At 42.7% G+C, this 23,148-nt stretch overlaps 1 protein-coding gene across 1 annotated transcript in view; it reads left to right on the forward strand.

Annotated features, from left to right (window-relative positions):
- The first annotated feature begins 12,973 nt into the window (after positions 1-12,973).
- Positions 12,974-23,148, forward strand: part of LOC126105408 (glutamate-gated chloride channel-like) — a 187,222-nt gene continuing 177,047 nt past the window's right edge. Inside the window, exon 1 of the mRNA XM_049912342.1 lies at positions 12,974-12,987. The gene's annotated coding sequence lies outside the window, so the exon portion shown is untranslated. The remainder of the gene's footprint in view (positions 12,988-23,148) is intronic.

Genomic DNA, 23,148 nt, shown 5'->3' on the forward strand with positions numbered 1-23,148 from the left:
TTCTCACCAAGAATTGCCTTTCAAGGATGTGAATTGTGCTAAAACACGGAAGAATGCAAAGTGGTTAACACATTTCTTTCATGGACTCCACTGGCACGATCCTGGTATACCTTATAAATATATGATGACGTAACTTCGAACATTCGATCATCCTGATATCATCTACGTCAAAGGCGAGGAGAAGTTCACACGAATGCAGCGAATCTTCAAGTTTGCATCTATTCAAGACCTGGAATTCTAACGGTGCCCTGCTTTCCATCAGCTCAAGAAGAAGATATGTGAAAATATTACTGTGTCTGCTTATGAAATTGTAAAATTACTTTTAATTTAGATTAATGAAAACAAATGAATTTTTTGCCTCAAAGTCTGCATTTTTCTTTCCTTCTACCTAACTTCCACTTAGATACACTATGTGATCAAAAGTATCCGTACACCTGGCTGAAGTTCGTGGCGTCCTCCATCGGTAATGCTGGAATTCAGTATGGTGTTGGCCCACCCTTAGCCTTGATGACAGCTTCCACTCTCTCAGGCATACGTTCAATCAGGTGCTGGAAGATTTCTTCGGGAATAGCAGCCCATTCTTGAGGTACCGATGTCGGTAGGTGAGGCCTGGCACGAAGTCGGCGCTCCAAAAATCCCAAAGATATTCTATAGGATTCAGGTGAGGACTCTGTGCAGGCCAGTCCATTACAGAGATGTCGTGTAACCACTCCGCCACAGGCCGCGCATTATAAACAGATGCTCGATCGTGTTAAAAGATGCAATCCCCATCCCCGAATTGCTCTTCAACGGTGGGAAGCAAGAAGGCGCTTAAAACATCAATGTAGGCCTGGTCGCCACATAGTGTACAGTTATTAGTCACTCCACAAAACGTTTTTCCACTGTTCAATCGTTCAATGTTTACGCTGTTTACACCAAACGAGGCGTCGTTTGCCATTTACCGGCGCAATGTGTGGCTTATAAGCAGCCGCGTCACCACGAGATACAAGTTTTCTCACCTCCCGCCAAACTTAGTACTTGTAGTGGATCCTGATGCAGTTTGGAATTTCTGTCTGATGGTCTGGATAGATATCTGCCTATTACACGTTACGACCCTCTTCAACTGTCGGCGGTCTCTAGCAGTCAACAGACGAGGTCACCCTGTACGCTTTTGTGCTGTACGTGTCCCTTCACGTTTCCACTTCACTATCGCATCGGAAGCAGTGGACCTAGGGATGTTTATAATTGTGGAAATCTCGCTTACAGACGTATGACACAAGTGACACCTAATCACCAGACCACGTTCGAAGTCAGTGAGTTCTGCGGAGCGCCTCATTCTGCTCTCTCACGATTTCTAATGACTACTGAGGTTGCTGATATTGAGTACCTGGCAGTAGGTGGCAGCACAATGCACCTAATACGAAAAACGAATGTTTATGGGGGTGACGAATCACGGAACACGATGTGGCAATCCGATGGCAGGATGTGGGTAGGGCGAATGCCCGTTAAATGTCATCTGCCAGCGTGTGTAGTGCCGACAGCAATATTCGGAGGCGGTGGTGTTATGGTGTGGTCATGTTTTTCATGGAGGGGGCTTGCACCCCTTGTTGTTTTGCGTGGCACTACCACAGCACAGGCCTACATTAATGTTTTAAGCACCTTCTTGCTTCCCACTGTTGGAGAGCAATTCGGGGATGGTGATTGCATCTTTCAACAGGATCGAGGACTCGTTGATAATGCGTGGCCTGTGGCGGAGTGGTTAAATGACAATATCATTACTCCAATGGTCTGGCCCGCACAGAGTCCTGACCTGAATCCTATAGAACACCTCTGGGATGTTTTGGAACGCCGACTTCGTGCCAGGCCTCACCGACCGACATCGATACCACTCCTCAGTGTAGCATTCCGTGAATAATGGGCTGCCGTTCCCCAAGAAAGTTTCCAGCAGCTGATTGAACGTATGCCTGTGAGAGTGGAAGCTGTCATCAAGCTTAAGTGTGAGTCAACGCCATATTGAATTCCAGCATTACCGATGGAGGGCGCCACGGACTTGTAAGTCATTTTCAGCCAGGTGTTCGGATACTTTTGATCACATAGTGGATAAAATCTTTTTCCAGCATAAGGTGCTCATGTATTCATGCATACATAGTATGCTACTTATTAAGAAAAGAATGTATGTACACACAGGCATACATATTTACACAGGCATCCACACTCAAATGCACTCACAAACATACACCCAAACATATAAGAAATCACACATGCAGGCACACTATACATCAGATACATACAATGATTACACTGCGATAAAAGAGCCATGCTATGCAGCACAATCTCTCACTCAGCCACTCATTCTCACTAATTCAGTCCGTCGGAATCCCCTACCTCCTCTCGCCCTTCAAGGAAATAGTGTAAGTACGGGAGGGTTTCGATCCCGTCATCACAAATTGTTCTTTTATCGTCACGAGGTTATATTTCGTTTTTATATTGCAGCGCAGTGTACACCTCGTGACCTCGCGATCGAAAACCGAAAACGTGTTTGCTCTACCAAATACGTATCCTGCGGCAGAGCACCGCGAACACCATCGTACATGCACTGGAAGTAGTTTTCGACCGTGAGGACACGTATGCCTCACGTTGCACAACTTTAGACCGCTTCTGGGAAGCTCCATCTCTTTAACGATATGCATACATCTTATATCTTAGACCCACAAACTCCACAATTGGCAATTCATCCGCCCCATTTACGCGATAATCTTCTCGTTTTGATGAACATTATCGTTAGCATTATCGGCTCTGTATCCCGATATAGTACCTGCGGTCAAGGACTTAGCCAGCATGGTAGCTCAGTGTGTTCGGCCAGAGGGCTAGCTGTCCCCTGTAGTAAAAAAAACTGAGCGAATGGATCAACGATGAACTTGAAAGGGTGTCATGGGACGTCGGTCCCGAACAAATGCATCCAACAATAACGAACAAAATGATATCCATAAAAAAGTTACAAAGAAGGATAGGGTTTTTGATTGCTGATCAAAACGTCCTCGGTCCCGCGCTCGAAAGCCGCCAACATTTGAATTTTGATTAATAATCAGCACTGGCAGCCGAAGACTTCCGGCATAAGAAGTCACTCTTATTCTGCCAAGGGCCTTGTCATAGGGGGCGGAGGAGCGGACAGAGGCTCATGGCACTCTCTTGTCCTAAGCATGGGAAATTGCCCCTAAAGGCGAAAGAATCAGCAATGACCAACGACTTGAGGATGCAGAAGGGCAATTGAAATCACTGCATTAAAGACGCATAATGTGTATCCACAGAACATTTGGCCTGTAATTGAAAAAAGTGTAATGATGATCCCTTGATATGTAAAAGATTCCGGAGTGGTCCCCTATTCGGAACTGTGGGAGTAACCTGCCAAGAGGGAGGTGACCATGAGAAAAAGATTGAACAACCACCAAAAGGTAACATTCTACGAGCCCGGGCGTGGGATGTCAGTAACTTTAAAGTGCTAGGGAAACTAGAAAATCTGAAAAGAGAAATGCAAAGACTGAATCTAGATATAGAAGGGGTCAGTGAAATAGAAAGAAGACAAGAATTTCTGGTCAGATGAGTATAGGCTAATGTCAACATCAGCAGAAAATGGTAGAATAGGGGTAGGATTCGTTATGAACAGGAATACAGGGCAGAGAGTGTGTTACTGTGAACAGTTCTGTGATAGATTTGATCTTACCACAATCGACAGGAAACAAACACCGACAACGATAGTTCAGGTATACATGTCGACGTCGCAAGCAGAAGATGATGAGACAGAGAAAGTTCATGTATATGAGGATATTGAAAGGGTAATACAATATGTAAAAGGAGATGAAAATCTAATAGTCATGGGGGAACTGAAATGCAGTTGTTGGAAAAAAATGGTTCAAATGGCTCTGAGCACTATGGGACTCAACATCTTAGGTCATAAGTCCCCTAGAACTTAGAACTACTTAAACCTAACTAACTTAAGGACAGCACACACACCCATGCCCGAGGCAGGATTCGAACCTGCGACCGTAGCAGCCCCGCGGTTCCGGACTGCAGCGCCCGAACCCACACGGCCACCGTGGCCGGCGCAGTTGTTGGAGAAGGAATAGAAGGAAAGTGTACAGGAGAATAGGAGAATATGGGTTTGGGACAAGTTATGAGAGAGGAGAAAGACTAATTGAGTTCTGTAATAAACTTCAGCTAGTAATAGCGAATACTCTAGAGGAGGACGTATACTTGTAAAAGAATTGGTGAGAGGGAAAGATTTCTGTTAGATTGCATCATGGTCAGACAGAGATTCCGAAATCGGATACTGGATTGTAAGCCGTACCCGTCGGCAGATATACCCTGGATCAAAATGTAGTAGCTATGAAGAGTAAGTCGAAGTTTAAGAGATTAGTCAGGCAGAATCAGTACGCAAACAAGTGGGATACAAAAGTACTAAGGAATGACAAGATACGTTTGAAGTTCTCTAAGGCTATAGATATAGCTCAGTAGGCAGTAAAGTTGAAGAAGAATGTACATCTCCAAAAAGGGCGATCATAGAAGTTCGAAAGAAAAACACAGGTACAGAGAAGGAAACTGTGAAGAAACCACGGGGAACAGAAGAAATACTACAGTTAATCGATGAAAGAAGGAAAAACAAAAATGTTCTGGGAAACTCAGGAATACAGCAATAGAAGTCTCTGAGGATTGTAATAAACAGGAAATGGAGGAAAACTAAGACGAAACGGCTGCAGGAAAAATGTGAAGAATTCTAAACAGAAATGACTGTCGTAAGGACTGAGTCAGCATATAGGAAAGTCAAAACAACCTTCGGTAAAATTAAAAGCTAGGGTGGTAGCACTAAGAGTGCAACGAGAATTCCACTGTTAAATGCAGAGGAGAGAGCGGATAGGTGGAAAGAGTACACTGAAGGCCTCTATGAGGGTGAAGATTTGTCTGATGTTATAGAAGAAAAAACAGGATCCCATTTAGGAGAGACAGGGGATACAGTATTAGAATCAGAGTTTAAGAGATGACTTAATATCAAATAAGGCAGAAGAGATACATAACATTCCATCAGGATTTCTAAAATCATTTCGGGAAGTGGCAGCAAAACGACTATTCAAGTTGGTGTGTAGAATGTATGAGTCTAGCGACATTCCATCTAACTTTTCTTAAAAATATCATTAACACAATTCCGAAGACAGCAAGAGGTTCGGGAATTATCACGCAATCCGCTGAACATCTCATGCATCACAGTCGTTGACAAGAATAATATACAGAAGAGTCGAAAAGAAAATGTAGGTATTAGATGACGATCAGTTTGGCTTTAGGAAAGGTAAAGACGACAGAGAGGCAATTCTGACGTTGCACATGGTAATGGAAGCAAAGCTAAAATAAATCAAGACACTTTCATAGGATTTGTCGACCTGAGAAGAGCGTTTGACAATGTGAAATGGCACAAGGTGTTCGAAATTCTGAGAAAAATGAGTGTAAGCTATAAGGAGAGACGGGTAATATACAATATGTACAAGAGCCAAGAGGGAAAATGAGAGTGGGGGACTAAGAACGAAGTACTCGGATTAAAAAGCGTGTAAGACAACTGTTCAATCTGTACATTGAAGAAGCAGTGATGGAAATAAAAGAAATGTTCAGGAGTGGGATTAAAATTCAATGTGAATGGATATGAATGATACGATTCGTTGACGACTTTGCTACCCTGAGCGAAAGTGAAGAAGAATTACATGATCTGCAGAGTGGAATAAACAGTCTAATGAGTACAGAATATGGATTGAAAGTATATCTAAGAAAGACGAAAATAATGAGAAGTAGCAAAATGAGAGCAGCAAGAATTTTAAGATCAGGATTGATGGTCACGAAGTAGATGAAGCTAAGGAATTCTGTTACCTGGGCGGTAAAATAACGATTTATGGAGCGAGCAAGGAGGACATCAAAAGCAGACTATCACTGCAAAAACGGCATTCACGGCCAAGAGAATTCTATTGGTATCAAACATAGACCTCAACTTGAGGAAGAAATTTCTGATAGAGTACGTTTAGATCGCAGCATTATTTTTATTATTATCATATGCATCAAATACAGTAATACACATTTAGCAAAACAAAGGAATATATATAAAAATGAACATGTGAAATTATATACAGTACACAAGTTTTAAAACGGCTCAGACTACACTCGGATGTTTATGGACTCGATCCAGCGGAGAGCCTCGTGGGATGCTTGATGGAGTTTCTCAATGCCACTAGGGAAGCGTCTGATTGGACAATCATTCACAACGTGGTTCATTGTTTGTGTGTCACCACAGTCACACAAACTGTCACTTGAAAAGCCCCACTTGTGCATGTTGTATTTGCACCTACCCTCTTCAGTCCGATATCTGTTTAACTGCACCCACACCTCCCTTGGTTGGTGGAAGCCTGGAACTGGAACTGTTGGATTGTCTACAAGTTCGTGGTTTTGGGTTCTTGTAGCTTGCCGCGCACAAGCAGAGATACATAATTCATTATTGTAATCTCCAGTAGAGCTTCAACTTAAGGATGGGCCTAGGTAGAATCACCTGGCCTGTCCCCTTCAATCAATCCCCCTTGTTGAAGGAGTATATTGAATTAAATACCGAAAAGAGGGGGGGGGGATGCGTCCTGGTTGAATCCTGTGGCTAGCATATCGACTTCCACTTAATATGCTCGTCTTCTAGATTTGAGGCGTTTCCTGGCCAGTGATAGCAAATCGTCATGAAGAGGGATCGAGTTGTTTCCAGAAACTTGCTGACAGAGACTGTAAAGAGCAGCCTTTCGACGGAGATCTGGTGGACAGATATTTGAAAGCACTGGTAGCCAGCAAGTAGGTGTAGACCAGACTGTACCACTAATTACGCTCATAACTGAGTTCAGTTGGACATCTACTTTCACTACGTTGGCGCTTAGAAGCCAAACTGGTGCTCAGTATTTTGCTGCAGAGTATACCAGTGCAAAGGATTCTCCTCAGAGGACTGATGTGGTTGCTCCCCATGTACTGCATGCCAGCTTTCTCACAAGGTTCACTCGTGTTTGTATCTTCTTGGCCAAGTTGGAAAAGTGTTCTTCGTTCTGTCCAGAGTGACTCCCAGGTATTTTGGGCTTTCGTTGTATCTGACTGTGCCAAGAGGGCTGAACTGTGGACTGATCTTTGCTGATGGAAGGCGATTTGAGAGGTAGAAGAGGCTTACCTCGGTTTTAGAAACATTTGGTCTCAGTCGCCATGTCTCAAAATACTCATAAAGTTTAGTAAGGCTGATAGGTGTTCTTCACATTCAGAAAGGTCTTCACTCTGATATGAAATTGCCAGGTCATCTGCATATTGAAATTTTTGGCAGGTCAGCTGTGTAGAGGCTGAATAGCACTTGAGCAAGAACAGAACCCTGAAGTAATCCGTCATTGAGTGCATGCCATCTGCTTTTCTCTTTTCCTTGATGTACTTTAAACCGCCTGTTGCTTAACGTGTTACTTAAGAGGTTGCCAAGCGTTTTGCAAGGTATTGCTCTCAAAAATTTCAATAATAAGCCCTCATGCCACACCGTGTCATAAGCTGCTGACAGATCAATGAACACTACTCCAGTTTTAAGTTTCTTTTGGTATCCAGATTCTATATGAGTAGTCAAGGAGAGCACTTGTTCACAGCAGCTTCTATAATGTCTGAATCCAGCTTGTTCAGGTGGTATCATAGCATTAATTTGATCTTGGATTCGGCTTAGAATCATTCTTTCCAATAGCTCGTAAACACAGCTAAGTAGAGATATTGGGCGGAAGTGTTCTGCAGCTGTTCCCTATTTCCCTGGCTTCTTGATAGCGATCATTTTTGCTCTTTTAAATTTTTTTGGGTAAAGCTGTACAAAGAATTTCGTTAAAAAGGCAAACTAGCCAATTTCGCGTTACTGGTCACTGTGCACCAAAAATTCAGGGTAAAGCCCATCTGCACCTGCAGCTTTTCTACATTTCGTATGCCTAAGGACTGTCTCCAGTTCAGTGATTGTAAATGGAGAGGAGAATTCCGGGTTATGTTGCAGAGATTTCTGGACTTCTGTAAGCTCTCTCTTTACTTGCCGAAGATTTGCTTTATCTGTTGGGACCTTGGAAACTCTCACTAAGTGACTGGCGATTGAGTCGCATGAGACTGTTGAGTTTTCTTTGTTGTGGGAAAGGTCTTCTCCAAGTTCGTGAATCAGCGTCCATGCTTTTCTACTGGAGTGTGTGAAATCGAGGTCCCTTGTTTCTTTATTCCATTTTTCTCTCCTTTGCTCATTCAAGGAATTCATAAGGTTTGTAGCTGTTTCTTGGTCTCCACTTTCATTGAATTGGTTAAACAGCTGTCTGATCTCTTCATTCCAGCCAGGAATGTATTCTTTCCGGCATCCTTTAGATACGCTCTTTTTGGCAGTAGATATTACGATCTTTAAAAACTTTGAGTATGATTTTGGAAGTGCAGGGACCTGTGTTATTGACTCATCCAGCGATTTTGAAAATTAATCCCAATCTGCTTTTTGAAAGTTCCTGCGGGATACAGGAGCAGATCGCACTGGGGGGATGTGTATCCCGTAGGAGATGAGAATGGGGCAATGTTGGCTTCTGGGAAAGTCATGCAGGGCCTTTCTGATGATTGTTCCGCTACTACTCTCCGAAGGGTCCATAGTTGACAGGCAGAGGTCAGGTGTGCTCTCTGTACCTCATCTTCCAGACCTGAATATGCCTTTTCACTTTGCATCATAATGGAGCATTGAATGGTAGTGAAACATGGACTGTGGGAAAACCGTTACAGAATAGAATCGAAGAATTTGAGATGTGGTGCTATAGGCGAATACTAAAAATGTAAGCCTGATAAGGTAAGGAATGAGGAGGTTCTGTGGAGAATCGGAAAGGAAAGGAATTTTCGGAAAAAATTGTTAGGGGAAAGGGACAGTATGATAGGACATTAGGGAATGACTTCCATGGTACTAGGAGCTGTAGGGGGCAAAAACTGTAGAGGAAGACAAGATTGGAGTACATCCAGCAAATAATGGAGGACGCAGGTTGAAAGTGATTCTTTGAGATGAAGAGGTTGGCACAGGAGAGGAATTCGTGACGGACCAGTCAGAAGGTTGATGACCCAAAAAAAAATCCTGATATGTTGAATTCATTACCGTGGCATCTAATTACTTCATATGTATCACAGTTCTTAAACGAATAAATGAAGCCATCTGTATCCATATAAAGTAACTTTGGTTCCACGAAATGAGTTTTAGCAAACTCAGAGTGTAAGCGGCACATGTGGAGTTTGCAGATGACCAGTATACACTTACCCAAATAGATGGGTTCCATAAGCGCTACTGAAACCTTCGATATCTCCTCAGCAACAGAGCCCCTCCCAATCAGCCCTAAATAAAATATCACGTTTATTTCTTACATTCTGCATCGTTGTACCGAAAATAGACTTATTCATTAATTTATAAAAATCTTTTCGTAACTAATAGTCGCACCCACCCTCTTTTCGGTATTTAATTCAATATACTCCTTCAACAAGTGGGATTGATTGAAGGGGATAGGCCAGGTGATTCTACCTAGGCCCATACTTAAGCTGAAGCACTACTGGAGATTACAATAATGAATTATGTATCTCTGCTTGTTTCCAACAGTGGTCATCAGTTCCTCGTGGAACTTGTTGCTCTGGACATAACGGTAAGTCGCTTGTCATTTCATGTATACTACAGCATATATGATATCTGCCTCCACCACATACCCTACATCAGAATCCAGGCTAGACCCACTATTATTCCAGCTAATTCATCTAATTAATTTTCGGGCACCCATTGAAACCCACCAACCAGCAGTGGTTTCATGATGGAGTGCCCGTATAATTTATTCACATCCAAATGTAGAATATAACTTGAATTGAGGGATGAGTTGAACCCCGCACTTATACGTGGATTATTTGCCTTGGCCGATTCTTCACTCAAAGAAAAGAAGTATATCAGTATGAGTCAAAAGTACGATGCTGCGCCTCGTTTTCTTGAGCATCACGTCAAATGACAATCCAGGTGCCGTGCAATAAAACGCTGGGACCAGAGAGTAAGTGGCCATCCATAAACTCCGGAACTTTTAAAAAACATCCGCAAGCAAGCAGACGTTGGAGTCCATGTATAGTCTTGCGTATTCACACAAATTGGTTTGTTGAATTCCCGCCGGGCATTCACGGCATGCTCATAATTTGCACTAGTTATGGCATCGCCTGTGAAAGTGCTGGTAAATGCAGATATGTTGAGCAGCCTGGCTTCGTAGAGGTTTTCCTTACTATCCAGATACTGATGAGGGAAAGCTCCTCTCCCTATCACAGACAAACTTTTCCTCATCAGCGTATGCAAATCAGGTATTATGCACATCCTCCCGAGGTAGAGTTTCAACGAGTTTCTTGAGTGCTCTCTCCATGGGACGAATTGTAATATTTCTGAAGGCGCACCCATTATTCCGTTTGCAGTTGCAACAGTTTTCAATGGAATTGAACGCAGAGTATCGAGACTTCATATATTTCTGCAACGTGCGTTGGTTAAGTCAAGGGGCATGCATGGAACGATTTTTAAACGTCGCTGTTGTTGAATTTATGAAGGTAAAGGGGGAAAGGCATGACAGTAAGAGCATATGCAATGGACTGTGGACTTCGCATTTTAAATGGACTTTGTTGCACACTGCCCATAGTAAGACATTCCAAGGCAACTTACTCCTGATTTGATAGGAATGCATTTGAAAAGAAAATCGCATACTAGAAAGGACGCATTCTGACAAAGACAATCCAATTTTCTGAGGTAACTGGCGTTTAAGAAAGCATGAGGTCTGAAGAATTCATTGTCACAATGTCACAATGTCTACAACGACGGTTTTATACAGGTTTTGAAAACACTGTCGCTCTTGCATCTGTTTTCGAGATCGTTTGCAGTTTCAGTTGAAAGTGCCCCTGTGCATGTGCATATGTAACTAATTGACCGGCAAGTAATTACAATTTCAGTTGCAACTCTTTTTAAGTTAAAACTGTCCAGGGCGTCTCTACATTACTTTTCACAAGTAGCTCTTCCAAGTCTCTATAACGAAGTTGCAGAAGTGTTAGAGTATTTCGATTGACATATTTGGTCGAAAGACCCGTTTTCGATTATGAAACAAAATTAGTCATGATTACGAGGCAACTTGAATGCGAAACTCTGAGAAAGTTTTGCGTCTATCCGTGTGCCGACAGTCTGTACCAGACAAAAATTATACGATGTGTCAGCGCGGCAAAAATAATTAATTAATACTGAAAACATGTTTTTGTTGTGACCTATGGTTCAAATGGCTCTATGCACTATGGTACTCAACATCTGAGGTCATCATTCACCTAGACTTAGAACTACTTAAACCTAACTAACCTAAGGACATCACACACATCCAAGCCCGAGGCAGGATTCGAACCTGCGACCGTAGCAGCAGTGCGGTTCCAGACTGTAGCGCCTTTAACCGCTCGGCCACTCCGGCAAGATGACAGGCATCTTATCCGCATGGCTGTAACGGATCGTGCAGCCACGTCTCGATCCCTGAGTCAACAGATCGGGACGTTTGCAAGAAAACAATCATGTGCACGAACATTTCGACTACGTTTGAAACAGCATGGGCTATCAGCTCAGAGACCATTGCTGCGGTTACCCCTGACACTAGAAAGGAGCGCCTGCGATGGTGTACTCAACCACGAACCTGGGTGCACGAATGGCAAAACGTCATTTTGTCGGATGAATCCAGGTTCTGTTTACAGCATCATGATGGTCGCATCCGTGTTTGGCGACATCGCAGTGAACGCAGATTGGAAGCGTGTATTCGTCATCGCCATACTGGCGTATCACCCGGCGTGATGGTATGGGGTGCCTTTGGTTACACGTCTCGGTCACCTCTTGTTCGCATTGACGTCTCTGTGAACAGTGGACGTTACATTTCAGATCTGTTACGGCCCGTGGCTCTACCCTTCATTCGATCCCTGCGAAACCCTACATTTGAGCAGGATAATGCACGACCTCATGTTGCAGATCCTGTACGGGCCTTTCTGGATACAGAAAATGTTCGTCTGCTGCCCTGGCCAGCACATTCTCCAGATCTCTCACCAATTGAAAACGTCTGGTCAATGGTGGCCGAGTAACTGGCTCATCACAGTACACCAGTTACTACTTTTGATGAACTGTGGTATCGTGTTGAAGCTGTATGGGCAGCTGTACCTGTGCACGCCATCCAAGCTCTGTTTGGCTCAATGCCCAGGCGTATCAAGGCCCTTATTACGGCCAGAGTTGGTTGTTCTGGGTACTGATTTCTCAGGATCTATGCACCCAAATTGTGTGAAAATGTAATCACATGTCAGTTCTAGTATAATATATTTGTCCAATGAATACCCTATCATCTGCATTTCTTCTTAGTGTACCAATTTTAATGTCCAGTAGTGTATCTCATCTATAGATTTTGATGAATGTTTTTGCGAGTTTCAAAATATGCGACGTATATGGACATACCTTTTGACTGGGTGGACTAGAAGCTTAAATTATTTGCATTGCCAAGGGGCTGGGACCTTGGTATTTGATATAAATTTCAACTTGGTACCTCTATTCATTTGTGAGAAAAATGGGTTTTAACAATCGGGCAGACAAAAAAATGATCCATCCGTTTTCACCGATTGAAGTACGGAAGCCTAAAAATATAGACGGTTTTACTGAAAATTTATTGGGGGTGCAATGAGCTGAAGGAGTGAGTTATGGCAGTAGGCAGACTGTTAGCAGCTTAGGCGTAGTGTAGCACTTCTGCTGTATCGGAATTTGGCGGACAGAAGCGCAGGTCGACGGGAGTGGAGTGCGTGATGGAGGGCGCGTGTGACGGCTCAGCCCCGGGGGGCGCAGCGCCGCCACAGCGGGCGAGGCGGGTCGCCGCGCGCAGGCGCGCCACCGCTGCACTCTCGCGGACGCCGGCGCGCCGCTAACAGGTAGGATCGCTGCGCGCCCCGTACTCTGCTGTGCTCCTCTGCTGGCCAGCTGGCGCACTGCTGCGGCCGCCTCTGCTCTGCGCTCCACCCCTGTCCGTGTCCACGTGTGTAGCCACTCACTCCCCGCGCATTCGTTATTTAAGCTCCGCGTGTGCCTTTACACGAGTTTACCTGCACCGCCGACGTCTCGCGCGCCGGCCGCCGCGCGGGGTGTGGCCGGTGGCTTGTTTCGCCAATCTCCGCCAGGTGGCTCTGGAGACCTAAAAATAGATTCCGGTTTGTCCATCGCGCTCTTTTTTCCGGAAGGAAAAACAAGTTAACGAGTGAATACGCTGATCCTACTAAGTATACCGCTTTGATTAATTCAGTGTGAAAATACCGGTCTTACGATTGCAATGCGGGATAATCTACGTGAGATGTACAATCGTGCTTAATTTCCATAGCTCTTAACAGATTAATACCCTCCTTTGGACGAACTAGGTAGTCATAATGCGATCAGTCCCGATATTTTGTTGTTCACGAGCGTACATTAATCAATGAACGTCGTACGTGTTGTGGACAGGTGTGTAATATACACCTCCGTCTGACACAGCTATTTTTGCAGTGTATGAATGATTGTTTCATATGCTTCAGCATTTGTTGACACTAATTTTTACATCTTTTATACCCATTATGGATTTTCACGATTACATTTAATTATGCTGCAGACGTTCGTTAAATGAAGTGTAGAATCACCCGGTATTCTATATAAAATAAAAAATCGAAAACTCGTTTTTCATATTGCGTTATGATAAATCCCCCTTCGATACAATGCTGTAACGAAACATCCATGGCTCCATTGAAGTATAAATCCTGTCATTCGTCCACATAATTTAATGAAACAATAAAATTTAGTCACAGAGAAATTGAGAAAGTATTTGATCGAGGCGCTACGCGTATACGAAATCATCGTTTATCAGTTGCAGCGTCATGTTTAGGGTAGTAGTTTCTTTGTTTGTCTTCATATAATATCAAGCAGTGTTGATATTACTGCAACATTGCTCTGAAATGGCGTTTACTCACTACCTGCACAAGAGCAACTGAATGAAATGAATTGTTTGCATTCAAAATGGATTTGTAATGCTCTGAAACTAATACGCTGATAAACACATTTGGTAGCGGCATGATGAGTTTTTTTTTCCTTTGTAGTTCCCTCTATATTACTTAGATGAAAACGATAAATTGCTTGATTTTTGTGCACCGGAGGTCTGTGTATTGATCCATAACCTATGGAGAAAATAATATAAATGTTTCATGTTTACCACCAAGGATGGGAATTGAGATGAATACACAGACATTAAAAAATATATTGTATTCTACTAGTACTACATTTGGAATTTCATCACATCTGCAATATTTTTGTGTCCAATTTTTAGTTTATCGCGGAGGTATCGCTACTTTTCTTGTTGTTTATGATCGGAACGCCGCAAATGTCTTATCTGTCTATTTTTTAATACGAAATACTCGATAATTCTACGTCAATTTAAATAAAAATCTGAAAAATTCCTCCATCAGCTTCAGTATACTATTTAGTTCTCATGCTGGGAGTGAGTGTGTGGCTGTTTCGAAAACATGTTAGCATAATTTTGCACATAACTGTTATATTGATAAATCGAGTGACCAATACCGGTTCCGTACCTTTCACTTTCAATATTTTTCAGCCTTATTTTCATTCCTTGGGGGCCTCTGAACGCGACCGTGTCCATCTCGTAATCGTTCGGTGGAAGTACATTTATCTAATGTGTGGTCTCACTAAAATAGTGAAGACGTTGAGAAGCTGAAATGCAGGAAGAGTTTAATACCCAAGACAGCGTTTCCCAAACCTGGTGAAAGTTAATTTTACTCAAAATGTAATTATTGGTGGACAACCAGCGACAGATTCAAATAGAAGTCGCAAATGTGATTCAGCAGTAGCATATTACGCTCAGTCTAAACTGTGTAACTCAATTTTTAAAAATTGTAACAGAAACAATCAATATACGAGATATAGATACATACGTTGTAGTCGCTCATACACATAAAATCACATATCACAAAATTATTTTTTTTATCGTTATCTTACCTGATTGACCGTTTTTGAAAGTTCATGTTTAATGTATATTATTCTCCCTTATCTATATAATTATGAAGAGAGACAATAAATTTTCAGTAAATAAAACGTCAACAGTAGCGAACGGGCTGACGTTATACTATTATTATAGAGGATAAATTTATTTCACAGGAAAATTTTTACGTAAAACCAGAAAATTCATGCGAAGCTTTCGACATATTGTTTTGTCAAAAAACTGCAACTCTGATATCCTGCATTTAAATATGTTTGACTCTTGTCTTAATTTAATTGCTATTTACTTGGTGGAAATTGACTGCATACATATCATATGTTCCAAGCTTGTGGCTGATACTTGGTGTGGAATAATCATTGGTGACTGGAAATTTCTTTCAACGTTAGAAAAACTAATACTGTATGATCTGACTTCTACAGGTAATCGTGAAAGATTTGGGCTTATCGTCTTCTCTACAACGAGGCCCTTAAAGACAGAGTGTATTCTGGAATTGGACGGGGACGCGACAGGAAACAAGTGAGAGACTGTCCGCAGAAATTATCCCAAAGTTCACCTTACTTGATTCGGGAAAGCTACGGAAAATCTGAACTGCCTAATTTGAAGCCGATTTGAACCTCCATCTTCTAAAATCCAGTGTGTTAAATACTTCACCATCTAGCTTGATTTTCGTATGAAATAATATTTGTTTCTGAAAGTTGTGTGCACTTACTCATGCTACACCCGCTTACGTTTTAAATTACGCAACCCAAAAAAAATAGACATACGTTAATACTATCAATGCTAGGTTACGGCCGTTAAGGGTGACAAGCCGAAATGACGGGCTGAGGCACAGCAACATTAAAAAAATGATTACAAATTATACCGTTCAAGTAACTTTAGAAGGCAACAAACGTTTTTCTGCCCATTCGTCGTGAGGAAAGAGGCCAGTTTTGTATGTATTATCTGGTTTATGTGTAATGATATTTTTAATTAAAACGCACGTCGAGCGTTGCAGATGTCTTGTATATGACCGGAATTCGTAAAAGCGAAATAAAATGCATTTTTTTATAACAACGAAAAGAACGTCTTCGTTATAACTTATTTGTACTTTCTCTGTAACACATCTATAGCTGTAACACATCTACAGTGACAGTCTTTCAGGTCATCAAGATAAAGTAAGGTACACCGAGATCATCTGTACCAAAACATATAGTAAGCAGCCGTCCCTTCACACCGCTATAAATCTCTTCAAAGTTCCCACCAAAGATGACGCCACATATACTACAAGCCATAGAATGTGATTAACAATAATACACCGACACAGAGTTCAAGAGCTGTCTCACAGGTCGTACTTCATGTCCAGCAGTGTTATATCTGTACTTGTGCTAACACGGAGGTCAACGTATGACCTTTCCTAGATCTCGCTGTAATTTACTAAGGAACGGGGAAACTAAATGTCAATGCTGAGCCTGTAAAACATAGTGCAGCGCTAAAGAAACCACTATTAGCATTGTTATGCCTGTATTCCAGTATACGTACACAAGATGTATGAAACCTTTGTAATGTAGTAAATACAGTAGTGGAATTCAGTATAAAGGCAGGGTTCCTACGACAGCAATTTACAATGTCTTAAGAATACGTTTATAGATTTTATTATGAAACTAGAAGATCAATAGCACTAGAAACCAAATAAGACGTTCGCATTTCCTGGGTGGAAATTCTTATGCAGCCACGCACTGTCCTGTTGTGTTATTGGACTTTTGGTTCTCTGTCCATCCTCCATTCTTCCTAATTATCTCAAAAATTCTTTTCGGCGTTGATTTTGTTAGGATCTGTAGTTCTTGCAGTGATATTCTCTCATACTCATCTCGTATCGCTCTTTCCAGATCATATACGGCCTCAAATTGCCCTCCATCGCGATAAACACGCCTTGCAAGTATTCCCCAAAGGTTTCCCACAGAGCTCAAATCCACGTTACGTGCAGGCCTTGGCAAGAAATTGATATGTTTATCTACAAACCAGACTTATGTTGAAGCAGAACCAGGCACCGATGTATTGCGCTATTGAAACATTAGGCTTTCGTCCCATAGGACCTCATACATTCTAATCCATTCAGTCTCTAGCATCTCTGTGTAGATATTAGAGTTCATACTAGTGTTCATCCAATTAATGTGTGTTTTACCTTTAGTGAAGAAGGCTGTCCAAATCATAACGCTTCCACTACTAAAATTTCTTCTTATTCTTACTTGCCAGTCTATTCTTAGACCATGCCAATCATACTGAAATCCATCTGGGTCATCTATGTTAAATTTCTCTTCACTCAAGATTACATTATCTCATCGTCAAGTCCATGACATATGTTTTTCAGTACATTCCAATCTAGATTGTTTATGATGGGTGTTACAGCAGATTTGTTAAATACAAGATGTTTCCATTTGACAAAATTTGTCGTACGCGTCAGGAATTTACTGGCAATTGCAAACTAGCAACAATGTGATAAGAATAACGGTTTGTGGCCCTTGCTTTACATATTGGTTTCGATGCCTCAGATAATTTTCTACTTTGCCACAATTTCCGTTGTGTCGATTTCGTGCTCCCAATCTATTGAAATTATCACTATACTTGAACTGTTCAGTTGCTTGGCGATTTAACTATAAGAGAGCACCATTCCCTTCTACACAACGATTTTTGGTTTTTCGTCACATGATAACTGTTTTCCGCTTGGAGCTGTCACAGTCATGGTATACGTACACAATATGCATTGTCACTAATATTGCAGTTTCCTGTCTGCAGAAATGCACATACGAATACACTAACACTGCACAGACCCGACTGTCTTTATACCGAGTTCCACACTCTGTCACCTGAATCGTTGATGTTATACACTGTACTACTGACATCAAATGGGATAACATTTGACCGCATTTATCACTGTACTAGATCTCATACTATTTGATGTAGACTGTGCGCAACTATTTAAGCTGACAATGTTAATTTTGCTACATAAACCATGCCTTTATATTGATTTCCACTACCGTAGACTAAACAGGAGAACGTGAAGCAGCGAACACCCTTGTAAAATGGTGCAGGTTGAGTAAAAATGTTATGCAGATGACAAGCAAGCTAATGCTATATACAGCGTCCGCACAAAATGGTCCAAGACTGATTTTCTTCCTGGCGTACAAGCGACGTAAGAGAAGTAACTACGATGGCAGCTTGAAATAACTACTGTAAACAACAGATATGTATTCAACCGATCAATCCTGAGCAGGGAGTGTTAAGCAGTGGACCTGCGGCTGGAATGTGTCCACGTTGCTGTGTCACAAGTCGCCATGGGGCAGTACCTTTAAAGCATGTGTTTGACATGCAAAATGCGGACAATTCTTTTCTGGAAAAAATCATTATGGGTGAGGAGACTTGATGTCATCAATACAAATCTAACACAAAACGACAAAATGCAGAAATTCACACGAGAGATCAACGCTTTGACGACTTAATCTTCTTTCAAGCCAATGTGACATACGAATTGAAGACAACATCCCCAAGAAGGACTTCCTGACAGTTTCTCATGGCTGTGTACATGTTCTGTGTGTTGTACTCAAGTAGGGATAAACTATGCAGAAGCATTAAAAGCACAACCTTAAACTTTCTCTATTTTTTTATGACTCCAGTCTTAAAACTTTTTCGACAGGTATGGTGTGGGGAACAGCATCTCGAAAAACCGTAGGTTGGAAAGCCATCGTCGTGGAGCTGGAGTTTTAGCAGCGCCATATTTTCAGAGTTGTACTACGGGGCAGTCAAGATCTGCAATAGACATGAATTTTACTAGTGGTATTTTTTTGTAAAATACCCTCCCTCCATCTGTGAGGACTATTACTATAAGATAGTTCGTTTTCCATTGCTTGTACCATCTCCAGAAAGCTACTGTTCACATTCAACACATAACTGGTGTGCAAGAACGTCATCAGCGACGTTGGTTCAAAAATGGCTCTGAGAACTGTGGGACTTAACATCTGAGGTCATCAGTGCCCTAGAATGTAGAGGTACTTCAACCTAACTAACCTAAGGACATCACACACATCCATGCCTGAGGCAGGATTCGAACCTGCGACCGTAGCGGTCGTTCGGTTCCAGACTGAAGCGCCTTGAACCGCTCGGTCATAAAGGCCGGCGCGACGTTGGTACTAAATTATTCTGGACATTTCATTTTTCAACATGTATACTGTGGATATCACCTCTCAAGACAGCCGTCTAGTAAAGCATTTTTTTCAGCAGAAGTATGAACCGTAGGTGGCTACAGTGAATATGAGGACGCGACCAGCACAAAACAGAAAGATATATATGCTAGGAGTTAGTACGGGAGGCAATGAAACAAAGAAATGGATCAAGGGAAAGGCTGGAAGGAATAGATTTCTTTAAATGTGTGCTTTACATGTACCCTACGGACTGTGCTGCTCTGTACTACGTGTTGAATTCATTTCTAATCGTGCTTCATAACCTTACAGGAAAATTATCAGAAATGGTTCAAATGGCTCTGAGCACTATGGGACTCAACTGCTGTGGTCATCAGTCCCCTAGAACTTAGAACTACTTAAACTTAACTAACCTAAGGACATCACACACACCCACTACCGAGGCAGGAGTTGAACCTGCGACCGTAGCAGCAGCGCGGCACCGGACTGGAGCGCCTAGAACCGCACGACCACCGCGGCCGGCTAGGAAAATTATCCTTCATGTTATTAAAGACAACTACTGTGATGCTTTGGTTAGTGTATTTAAGGATTAATTAGTAGAATTTTTGAACATTTACTGTGATCGAACATTACGAAATTAAGTCGATCTATTTACACATAGTCAAGAAGCGTTCAGAAAACGTCTTCCTTTTGAAACACAAGTAGCTCTTTGTTCAGTCTAAGTAATGAGTGCTATCGATATGGAATATGAAATTGATGCCGTATTTCTAGATTTCCAGAAGGCTTTTGACACTGCTCCTCAGAAGCGACTTCTCATCAGATTGCGTGCCTATGGAGCATCGTTTCAGTTGTGCGACTGGATTCGTGATTTCCTGTCAGGAAGGTCACAGTTCGTAGTAATTAAGGGGAAGCGACCGACTCCAACCGAAGTGATATCTGGTGATCCCCAAGGAAGTGTTATGGGCGCTCTGCATTCCTGATCTATATAAACGATTAGGAGACAATCTGAGCAGCTGTTGTGGATGATACCATCATTTACGATGTAGTAAAGTCATCAGAAGATACCTGTATAGTGCCAAAAATGGAAACTGACTCTAAATAAGGAAAAGTGTGAGGTCATCAACATGTATACTAAAAGAAATCCTTTAAATTTCGGTTACAAGATAAACCTCACAAATCCAATTAAATACTTAGGGATACAGTTACGAACAACTTACACTGGAACGATCGTGTAGAAAGTGCTGTGGGGAGGGTGAAACAAACACTGTATCGCCGGCCGCTGTGGCAGAGCGGTTCTAGGCGCTTCAGTCCGGAACCGCGCTGCTGCTACGGTAGCATGTTCGAATCCTGCCTCGGGCATGGATGTGTGATGTCCTTGGTTAGTTAGGTTTAAGTAGTTCTAAGTCTAGCGGACTGATGACCTCAGATGTTAAGTCCCATAGTGCTTAGAGCCAAACACTGTAGCATTGATACAACACCTTGAGGGTGCAACAGATCTACTGAAGAGACCGCCTACACTAAGCTCGTCCATCCTCTTCCGGAGTGTTGCTACGCGGTATAGGATCAAAGGAAGGTAGATCGTTTTGTATTATCATGAAATAGGGTAAAGAGTGTCACGGATATGATGCGCGAGGGGTGGTGACAGTCACTAAACAGAGGTATTTTTCGTTACAGCGAGATCTTTTCACGAAATTTCGATCACTAACTTTCTCCTCCGAATGCGAATATACAAGGGCTGTCCATAAAGTAAGTTACGATTGATCGCGAAATGAAAATCACAGTGAAAATCAGATATATTTCATTTGTAACAGTTAGCTACACCTTTCAGCTACTTCTCTACGTAGTCGCCGTTCTGACTCAGACATTCGTCGTAACGTTGTACCAACTTTCCAATATCCTCATCATAGAAGGCAGCCGCCAGTGCTTTCCGCCAATTCTCTACGCTGGCCTAAAGCTTGTTGTCTGTGCCAAAATGTGGTCTTCATAGCCAGCGGTTCGTATGAGCAGAGATGAAACTCAGTGGGAGACAATTACGGGCTGTATTGTGGGTAACCAAACATTTCGAATTGAAACGATGCAGGAACATCTTCATTGCCCCTGCAGAATGAGGCTGAGAATTGTCTTGGAGAAGAAACCGCACGACAGTTATGTAATGTTGGTTGCATAGCTTCAGGGGAAAATTCTCACCAGGACCCCGTACTTGGCGGGAGACACTATTTTCTATAAAATCTTTACGCGCTCACTAAGAGCTCAGGAATGAAAAGAGCGACATAATTCTACCTAGAGTCATACTGGAGATACTGCCCAACACTTCTTTGCAAAGCTTTATCGGATTTCCATAGTCGTTTCCATTTAGTGACCGATCGTAACTTACTTTCTGGACAGCCCTCGTATTTTGTTGACGCTCGCCTGCATAGTGAGAAATGATCATGTCATAAAATGAGAGAGGTCGATTAACCCACCACTAGGCATCTGAATGTGAATTGCAGAGTAGTGGTGTAGATGTGGACTGTAATGAATGTGAAATGGAGGTCAGAGGGTCACGTAACCAGGTGAATGGATTACATGGCGCCAGGTAATTCTCTCTTGGACTCAAAGAAATTAGAATGGACTCATAAGACAACCTAATGAAACGTGTATCGGTGATGCAGAAGAAGTAACATGCTTATGTTTACCGTAAGACCTTAATGTGTAGAGAAGACTCGGGGAGATATACCTTTCAGAAATAATAAAAAATAAAATAAAAAAAGGCTCGAGGACTGCGTTTAGTGCGTACCCAGGGGTTGTAGTGTCAGTGATTCATTTGTCATACCCTCTGTTTTGACTCTGCAGGCTGTAACTACGCTAAGTTTAGAGGTGAACAACGTTTGCAACACTCGTTCTAGAATACAACCTTGTTCCGCCGACGAGTACGTACTCCTGTTTAACAGCTTCAGCAGTTTGAACGAGGTCACATTGAGGGGCTGCGGGAAGCCGGATGGACGCAGTGACGGGTTGTTGCATAGGTTGGACACAGTGCATCAGTGGTATGGCACTGATCTGAATAGTGATCTGTGGGTAATGGCAGCACCTGACCAGGTTCTGGACGTGCGAGTATTGCAGAAGCATGTCAAGATCGACGCGTTTTGCGAGCAGCTGTGGTAGAACGAAGATCACCCAGGGACAGAATCCGGGCACATACTGCTCCTGCTGCGTCATCAGGGACCACTGGGAATCATTGCTTGTAACAGGATCAAGGTAAGTTACGTTTCTGGCCAGGCTACCACTGACACCGCGACAGTGCCAAGCACGGCTACTGATAGTGAAACGGCCCAATGTCGTCTGTAGAACTGAGAATGAGTTCTGTCTGTATGCGAGTGACGGGTGTAGAAGGGTATCACGTGGGCCTGATGAGCTGCCTATTCCAGAGTGCTTTCGCCCACGGCAACAAATCTCATCCCAAAATTCATGGTGCAGGATGGGGGGGGGGGGGGGCATAGGTTACAACTCTTGGTCACATGTGGTGTTTCTGCAGGGTAAATGTACAGTGCCCGCTACATTTCACAGGCCGTTACTCCCGTGTTACTGCCATTTCTTCGATTGAAAGGTGGTGTGCTTTTTCAGCAGGAGAATGCACGTCCACGTAAGGCTGCTGCGACGCAACACGCCCTTTGTGGTGTACAGCTGCACTAGCCAGCAAGATCACTAGAAGTCTCGTAAGCTGACCACGTAAAACGTGGGTTCTTACTCGTTCTCCAGGGCCAAAAATAACCATTGCCGAATTGCAATGAAGGACCAAAATGCTTGGAACTGTCTATTCTCAGGACGTCATCCGGCACCTTTACGATAGTTCTCACTTCTGTGTTGCCACCAGGGGTTGGGGGGAGAGGAGTGAGAGCGATACATTG

Source organism: Schistocerca cancellata, chromosome 1, assembly GCF_023864275.1.
Source record: "Schistocerca cancellata isolate TAMUIC-IGC-003103 chromosome 1, iqSchCanc2.1, whole genome shotgun sequence".
Taxonomy (NCBI): Eukaryota; Metazoa; Arthropoda; class Insecta; order Orthoptera; family Acrididae; genus Schistocerca; species Schistocerca cancellata.